Genomic DNA, 6,926 nt, shown 5'->3' on the forward strand with positions numbered 1-6,926 from the left:
GTCCACGGGGTCGCAAAGAGTTGGACACAACTGAGCGACTCAACTGAACTGAACTGATACACATATATTGGACCAAAGGCACATTCCTGGTTTTATAGTGGATCACAGTTAGATATCACTGGGGGGAAATGGGGTGAAGGGTACATGGGATCTCAGCTACTTTGTCACTTTCTGTGAAGTTGTTCTTATTTCAAAATTAAAATTAAAGAGTAACGGCCTAGGGGCTTCCCTGATGGTTCAGTGGTGAAGAATCTGCTTGTCAATGGAGGAAAACAGGGGTTTAATCCCTGGTCTGGGAAGATCCCACATGCCTGAGGGCAACAAAGCCCGTGCGCCACAACTACCGAGCCTGTGCTCTAGGGACTGGGGGCTGCAAGTCCTGAGCCCACGTGCTGCAACTTCTGAAGCCTGCACATCCTGGATCTCCTGCTCCGCAACAAGAGAAGCCCGAGGACCACAGCTAGAGAGTAATCCCCCTTCACCACAACTAGAGAAAAGAACACGCAGCAACGAAGACCCAGCACAGCCAAAAATAAATAGGTAAATTTAAGAAATGTTTTTTTGAAAAAGGGTAGTGACCTATATGGAAAACAAATCTCAAACACAGCTGACATATATATATATGTATACGTGTGTGTGTATATATACATGTATGCATATTACTGATTCACTCTGCTGTATAAACCTGAAACTAACACATACTGTAAAGCAAAAGTATACTCTGATAAAAAAAATTTTTTTAATTAAGGAAAAAAAATAAAAGTAAAGAAAAAATGATGGCAAAATAAAAACTTCGGAAAAAAGTTGTTAGGATGGAACGTATTAGGGCCCACGACCTCCAGGGGAGGGTCATGGAGAGGGAGTGGCGGGGCTGGGATGGAGTCTCACTGGGCGCAGGGGCAGTGTGGTTGCCTGGTGGGCGCACTGATGCAGTCAAGCGTGCTCGCCCCAGGGGACAGTGCCGTCTTGATAGAAGAGTCTGGGTAATATCACACCCTGTCTTCTGCCTCCCACTCTCCTCTGCTTCTCCCAAGCACTGAGTACACCAGAGCTGTTGGACACGGTGATGAATAAGACGGAGGCCTCCTCCTCAGAGGGGCCGACTACAGCGTGGAAGAAGAGCTATGGAGCATCAGAATAGCAGATACTGGCCCAGCTGGCAGACCTGGGGAGGTGTCCTGAGAGGCAGGAGTCTTGAATTGGCTCTAGAACGATGAGCTGGAACCAGTGAGGCAAAGAAAGGATTGCTGGTTAGAAAGGACAGCTGGGGCCGAGCTCTGGAGGTGAGAGTTGGTGGAAAGGGCTGGGCATGCAGGAAAAGAAGGTGTGGAGGCAGGTGGCGGCTGAGCCTCTGGGGAGGTGTGTATTAATCTAAGGGATTTGCAATTTATTCTGCAGTCTCTGGGGAGGCAGTAAAGGACAGGAGAATGGCACGATCTTATGAATAATTCAGAAACAATCTCCCTGGGCAGTGGAGAGGGCAGCTTGGAGGGCAGAAAGGCCAAGCCAGAGGACAGTGCAGGTGAAACGTGGGGACCCTGGAGGAGGGCAGGCTATGGGCACCAGGTGGAGGGGTCAAAGGGAGACATACCTGGGGGGCTGCGTAGATGCAACGTAGATACCGTGGTTCCAGAGCCCAGGCCAGGCCCCCTCCAAGAATGTCTGGAACTCAGCTTCCTCAGGTCTGCCAAATTGTCCCCGCCTGGACCCTGGGGCAGGGTGGACCCAGCCCTGGGCTACCTCATAGCCTCCTCTGAGCTGCTGGGCCAGGAGGCTGCTCACTGCTTGGGAATGTCTTAGTCTCTGCAGATGACTTGCACGGGGTCAGGCTTTTAGAGTGGATCCAGCAAGATGCTTGCTGCTGGGACTCGCACTCCCTCACCTCCATGAACTGCAGTGCTTTCAAGGGTGTGTGTACCCTTGTGAGGGTTTCTTTCCCACCTGTAGCAATTTTGGCAACAGTGCTTTATAATGTCACAGATGACCATCTCCTGTGGGTACTTTATAGGGTGTTGTTTGTCTCCTTCCAGACTGAAGACTCCTTGTGGGCAGGGATGTGTGGGCAGGATTCTGTGTGAACCCCCAGCAACCAGGGCCTGCTGGCTCCATGTTGGCTGAGCACTGACTGGAGATTTCACTGCTTGGGAGGCTCAACTCGCTCTCAGCAGCCTTTGTCTCTGCACTTAGAGGTGGGCTGTACTGGGGCCGTATTAGGCTATAAAAAACACCTCCCCGCTTCATGTTTACAATGGGGCTCATGTAAACTGTATTATATGTGTGTGTGTGTGTGCGCACACAGGATACTATTTGGAACGCCAACCATTGCTTCTTTCATCAACAATTTCTGTTACCCGTTACCTTCCCTGGTTCAAATGGGTGAGTTTTCATCGCCTTAAGGAATGGATCAAATTTTTGGCTTTTGACTTTTACTAAAAAATTTTTTTATTTTGTTGAAGTGTAGTTGATTTACAAATATCATGTTAATTTCTGTCGTATTAATGGCACGAAGTGATTCAGTTATACATATAGATTCTTTTTCACGTTCTTTTCCATTATGGTTTATCACAGGATACTGAATACAGTTCGCCGTGCAATGCGGCAGGACCTTGCTGTTTAGTATTCTCTATATAATAGCTTCCATCTGCTGATTGCAAACTCCCAGCCCATCCTTCCACCCCTTGACAACCACAAGCCTGTTCTCTCTGTCTGTGAGTCTGTTTCTGTGTCCTGGATAAATTCATTTGTGTCACATCTTAGATTCCATATGGTCTGAGTGATGTATGGTATTTGTCTCTTTTGTTCTCTTATTTCACTTAGTATGATAATCTCCAGGTCCACTGATATTGCTACAAATGGCATTATTTCATTCTTTTTTACGGCTGGCTAGTATTCCATTGCGTATCTTCTTTACCCATTCATCTGTTGATGAACACTTAGGCTGTTGACTTTTGACTTTTAAAAGTCTGTAGTTGCTTTTCCCATCTTGCAAGGTGGCGGGTGAAAAGGCTGAGAAGCCAGATACTAAGGAGAAGAAACCTGAAGCCAAGAAGGCTGATGCTGGCAACAAGGCTAAAAAGGTGGAAAAGGTGAAGAAAGTTAAGAAGGGGAAGCCCCACTGCAGCCGAAATCCTGTCCTGGTCAGAGGAATTGGCAGATGTTCCCCATCAGCCATGTACTCCAGAAAGGCCTTGTACAAGAGAAAGTATTCAGCAGCTAAATCCAAGGTCGAAAGGAAAAAGAAGGTTCGTGTTCTTGCTACTGTCACAAAACCAGTTGGTGGAGACAAGAATGGTGGTACCTGAGTGGTCAAACTTCGCAAAATGCCTAGGTGTTACCCTACTGAAGACGTGCCTCGGAAACTGTTGAGTCATGGCAAAAAACCCTTCAGTAAGCGTGTGAGGAAGCTGCGTGCCAGCTTCACTCCTGAGACCATTCTGATCATCCTCACTGGGCGCCACAGAGGCAAGAGGGTCGTTTTCCTGAAGCAGCTGGGCCGTGGCTTGCTGCCTGTGACGGGCCTCTGTCCCTCAATCGAGTTCCTCTGCGTAGAACACACCAGAAATTTGTCATTGCCACCTCCACAAAAATCGATATCGGTGGTGTGAAAATCCCAGAACATCTCACTGACGCCTACTTCAAGAAGAAGAAGCTGCGTAAACCCAGACACCAGGAGGGCGAGATCTTCGACACAGAGAGAGAGAAAGACGAGATCACAGAGCAGCGCAAGGTTGATCAGAAAGCTGTGGACTCACAAATTCTGCGAAGAATCAAAGCTGTCCCTCAGCTCCAGGGCTACCTCCCCTCTGTGTTTGCTCTCACAAATGGAATTTATCCTCACAAAGTAGTATTCTGAACTTCTTGCAAAGAACCTAATTAAATAACTTGTCATTAAAAAAAAAAAAAAAAGTCTGTAGTTAAGTCGCTCAGTTGTGTCCGACTTTTATGACCCTGTGGACTGTAGCCTACCAGACTCCTCAGTCCATGGGATTCTCCAGGCAAGAATACTGGAGTGGGTTGCCATTTCCTTCTCCAGGGGATCTTTCCAACCCAGGGGTCGAACCCGGGTCTCCCACATTGCAGGCAGACACTTCAACCTCTGAGCCACCAGGGAAGCCCCTGGACCTGTTCATAAGCCAGTAGGCTTGGAATGGTACCGGACGAATTAGTCTAGAGCAAGCGTTGCTCCTGTCAGATCAGAAAGCTAATCTGAAGGTGAGGTTGTGGAGAATCAGAAGGGAACATGGCTACATCTAGGTTCTGAAAGAGGCCCTGACCCTGCTGCCAGGACCCATCTGTGCAGACAGTGAGACTGACAGAAAGCCATGTTTGGGAGAATCCAAGAGCAGAATACACCTTGCCCAGAGTCCCTCAGCTGTCATGCATAAGGCAGGAGAAACCTGCCTGTCCTGTCTGGGCAGTGGGCCCCAGGGAAGGTTCTCCACGGCCCCATCGTGGAGGGAGAGGCAAAGCAAATCCTTAGGTCTGTCCCAAGAGGTTGCCAAAGCCAGGTATCCTAAAATCCAGTCACCAGAGAAGGGGGCTGCTTCTCTTATGCCCTGGAACAGACACATGATGCAGTTAGGTGGGCACCATAAGGACCCTAGGCTGGAGAGAAGGGAAGGAATGCGATGCTAGGGTGTGGAAGCAGCCAGAGGACACATGTGAGGACCAGAGCTTTGCATATCTGGAGACTTGCCAGGGAATGTGCCAGGGAAAGAAGGGTTGGGAGAGAAGTCTAAAGGATGTTGGTTCTTTCTTGCACGTGCAGGACTGTGGATTAAAATCTGTCCCTACTACCTTTGAATGCACATCTTTTCTGCCATTTTTTTATTTAAGAAAGCATTGTTGTGTTTGGGGGGCAGAACCCATTGAATTGGACATTGTCAGATGTTTACTTAGAATGAACAAAAACTATTATTATGTTCTGTGTCCTATTCTGTAAAATATAAAATGCGAGAAACATGATTTCATTGCAAGAGTGACGCTGGCCACCTGCACCCTCTGAATGTGCATCACTGTCTGTCCACCACACCCGTATCCCCAGAGGCCCACCAGTGAGAGCTCGGCCCTGTCCCTGCTGCTTCCATCAGCTCCCGGGGGCCAGGAACCAGGCTGCAGTGGCAGAAGCTGGCTTTAGAAGCAATACAGATCAGGAGGAAATAAATCAATTACACACAGTCAAAGACGTATAACCATAAGCAAATGCAACGTACTTAATGAAGCAAATGTCAGTAAGAGAAAGAGAGGAGGTGACAAGGGCGGGGCATATGTTGAAAGTCAAAAAGGTAGAGGACTTTGAATAAATGCTGCCTGTCCACCGATGAGCCATCAGCTCCAGGTAGGTCTCTGCCCTTCGGTGCTAAGCACCTTTCCTGAACTTGGGGATAGGGGGACGGTGCCCAGGGCCAACTGCAGTGGCCACATCCCGGTTATCTATGCTGAGTGACTGATCTGTACTCTGCTGATGGAGGGCATTGGAGGTCAGAGCTCCTTAAATCTAGTCTCAGGAACCTTAGTTGGAGGCCATGGTTCTCAGCCTGGGCATCAGGTCCACTCAAAGGCAACCACAATTTCATTCAGGTGTTGTCACTTCTCAATTTGGTGTCTGAACAAGAAATGATTCTTCCCTCCAAAGAACATAACCTCTTCTAGCTCTGGTCGGCACCAGGACCAGGAGGAGCACACTGGATGCTAACTGTGTTAGTGAAGAGTTGGGTCCCAGAGAGCCTTTCATTCACTATCACAGAAAGACATTTTTAGGGGTGGGTGCCCAGGTGGCACTAGTGGTATAGAACCTGCCTGCCAGTGCAGGAAACAAAAGAGACACAGGTTGGATCCCTGGGCTGGGAAAATTATTTGGAGGAGGGCATGGCAACCCACTCCAGTATTCTTGCCTGGAGAATCCCACGGACAGAGGAGCCTGGCAGGCTACAGTCCATGGGGTTGCAAAGAATCAGACATGACTTAAGTGACTTAGCACGCATGCATGCTAGGTGTGTGGGGAAGGCAAGCACAGGATTCTGGGGAGTTTGGAGGTGAGTCACTTAAACTTGCCTGGGTTCAATGGGTGGAAGAAGGCTCCCTGGAGGAGGTGACATATGAGCTGGTACTGAAGGGTGAAGAGGGGTTGTCAGGTAGCCAGGTGAGGAAACGAGGGCAGCAGTGTTGGGTCTGTGGGTACCAGTCCTCAGGAAGGACACATTCAGAGACCCAGTGCATGTTGGAGCCTGCATGGGCGTAGTTGGGATGAGCTGGGCAACTGCTCTCCACGCAGGTGTTTGCATCCAGGACTCACAGGGTGAACCACGCAGCTGTGCCCACAATTAGCTTTCAGGCATAAATGATGAACCTGAGTAGAAGAAGAAGTAGGAGGAAAAGAAAGGAAGAAAAAGAAGAATTTGCTGTGAGAAATGGAGGAGAAATCTGACACAAGGGAAGAAATGGTTCTGGGGAGAGTTCCAGATGCTTCACGTCCTCACGAACGTTTGGTGTTGTCAGTCGTTTTAGTTTTAGCCATTTTGGGGAGTGTGTAGTGTTAGCTTATTATGGTGTTAATTTGCATTTCCCAGAGGAACCAGAGATCAAATTGCCAACATCTGCTGGATCATGGAAAAAGCAAGAGAGTTCCAGAAAAACATCTATTTCTGCTTTATTGACAATGCCAAAGCCTTTGACTGTGTGGATCACAGTAAACTGTGGAAAATTCTGAAAGAGATGGGAGTACCAGACTACCTAAGCTGCCTCTTGAGAAACGTACATGCAGGTCAGGAAGCAACAGTTGGAACTGGACATGGAAAAACAGACTGGTTCCAAATTGTGAAAGGAGTACGTCAAGGCTGTATATTGTCACCCTGCTCATTTAACTTCTATGCAGAGTACATCATGAGAAACGCTGGGCTGGAAAAAGCACAAGCTGGAATCAAGAT

At 48.4% G+C, this 6,926-nt stretch overlaps 1 pseudogene; it reads left to right on the plus strand.

Moving 5' to 3' along the window:
• Positions 1-3,853, plus strand: part of LOC105005083 — a 30,909-nt pseudogene extending 27,056 nt beyond the window's left edge.
• The last annotated feature ends 3,073 nt before the right edge of the window (positions 3,854-6,926 follow it).

Source organism: Bison bison, unplaced genomic scaffold (assembly GCF_000754665.1).
Source record: "Bison bison bison isolate TAMUID 2011002044 unplaced genomic scaffold, Bison_UMD1.0 scf7180017864485, whole genome shotgun sequence".
Taxonomy (NCBI): Eukaryota; Metazoa; Chordata; class Mammalia; order Artiodactyla; family Bovidae; genus Bison; species Bison bison.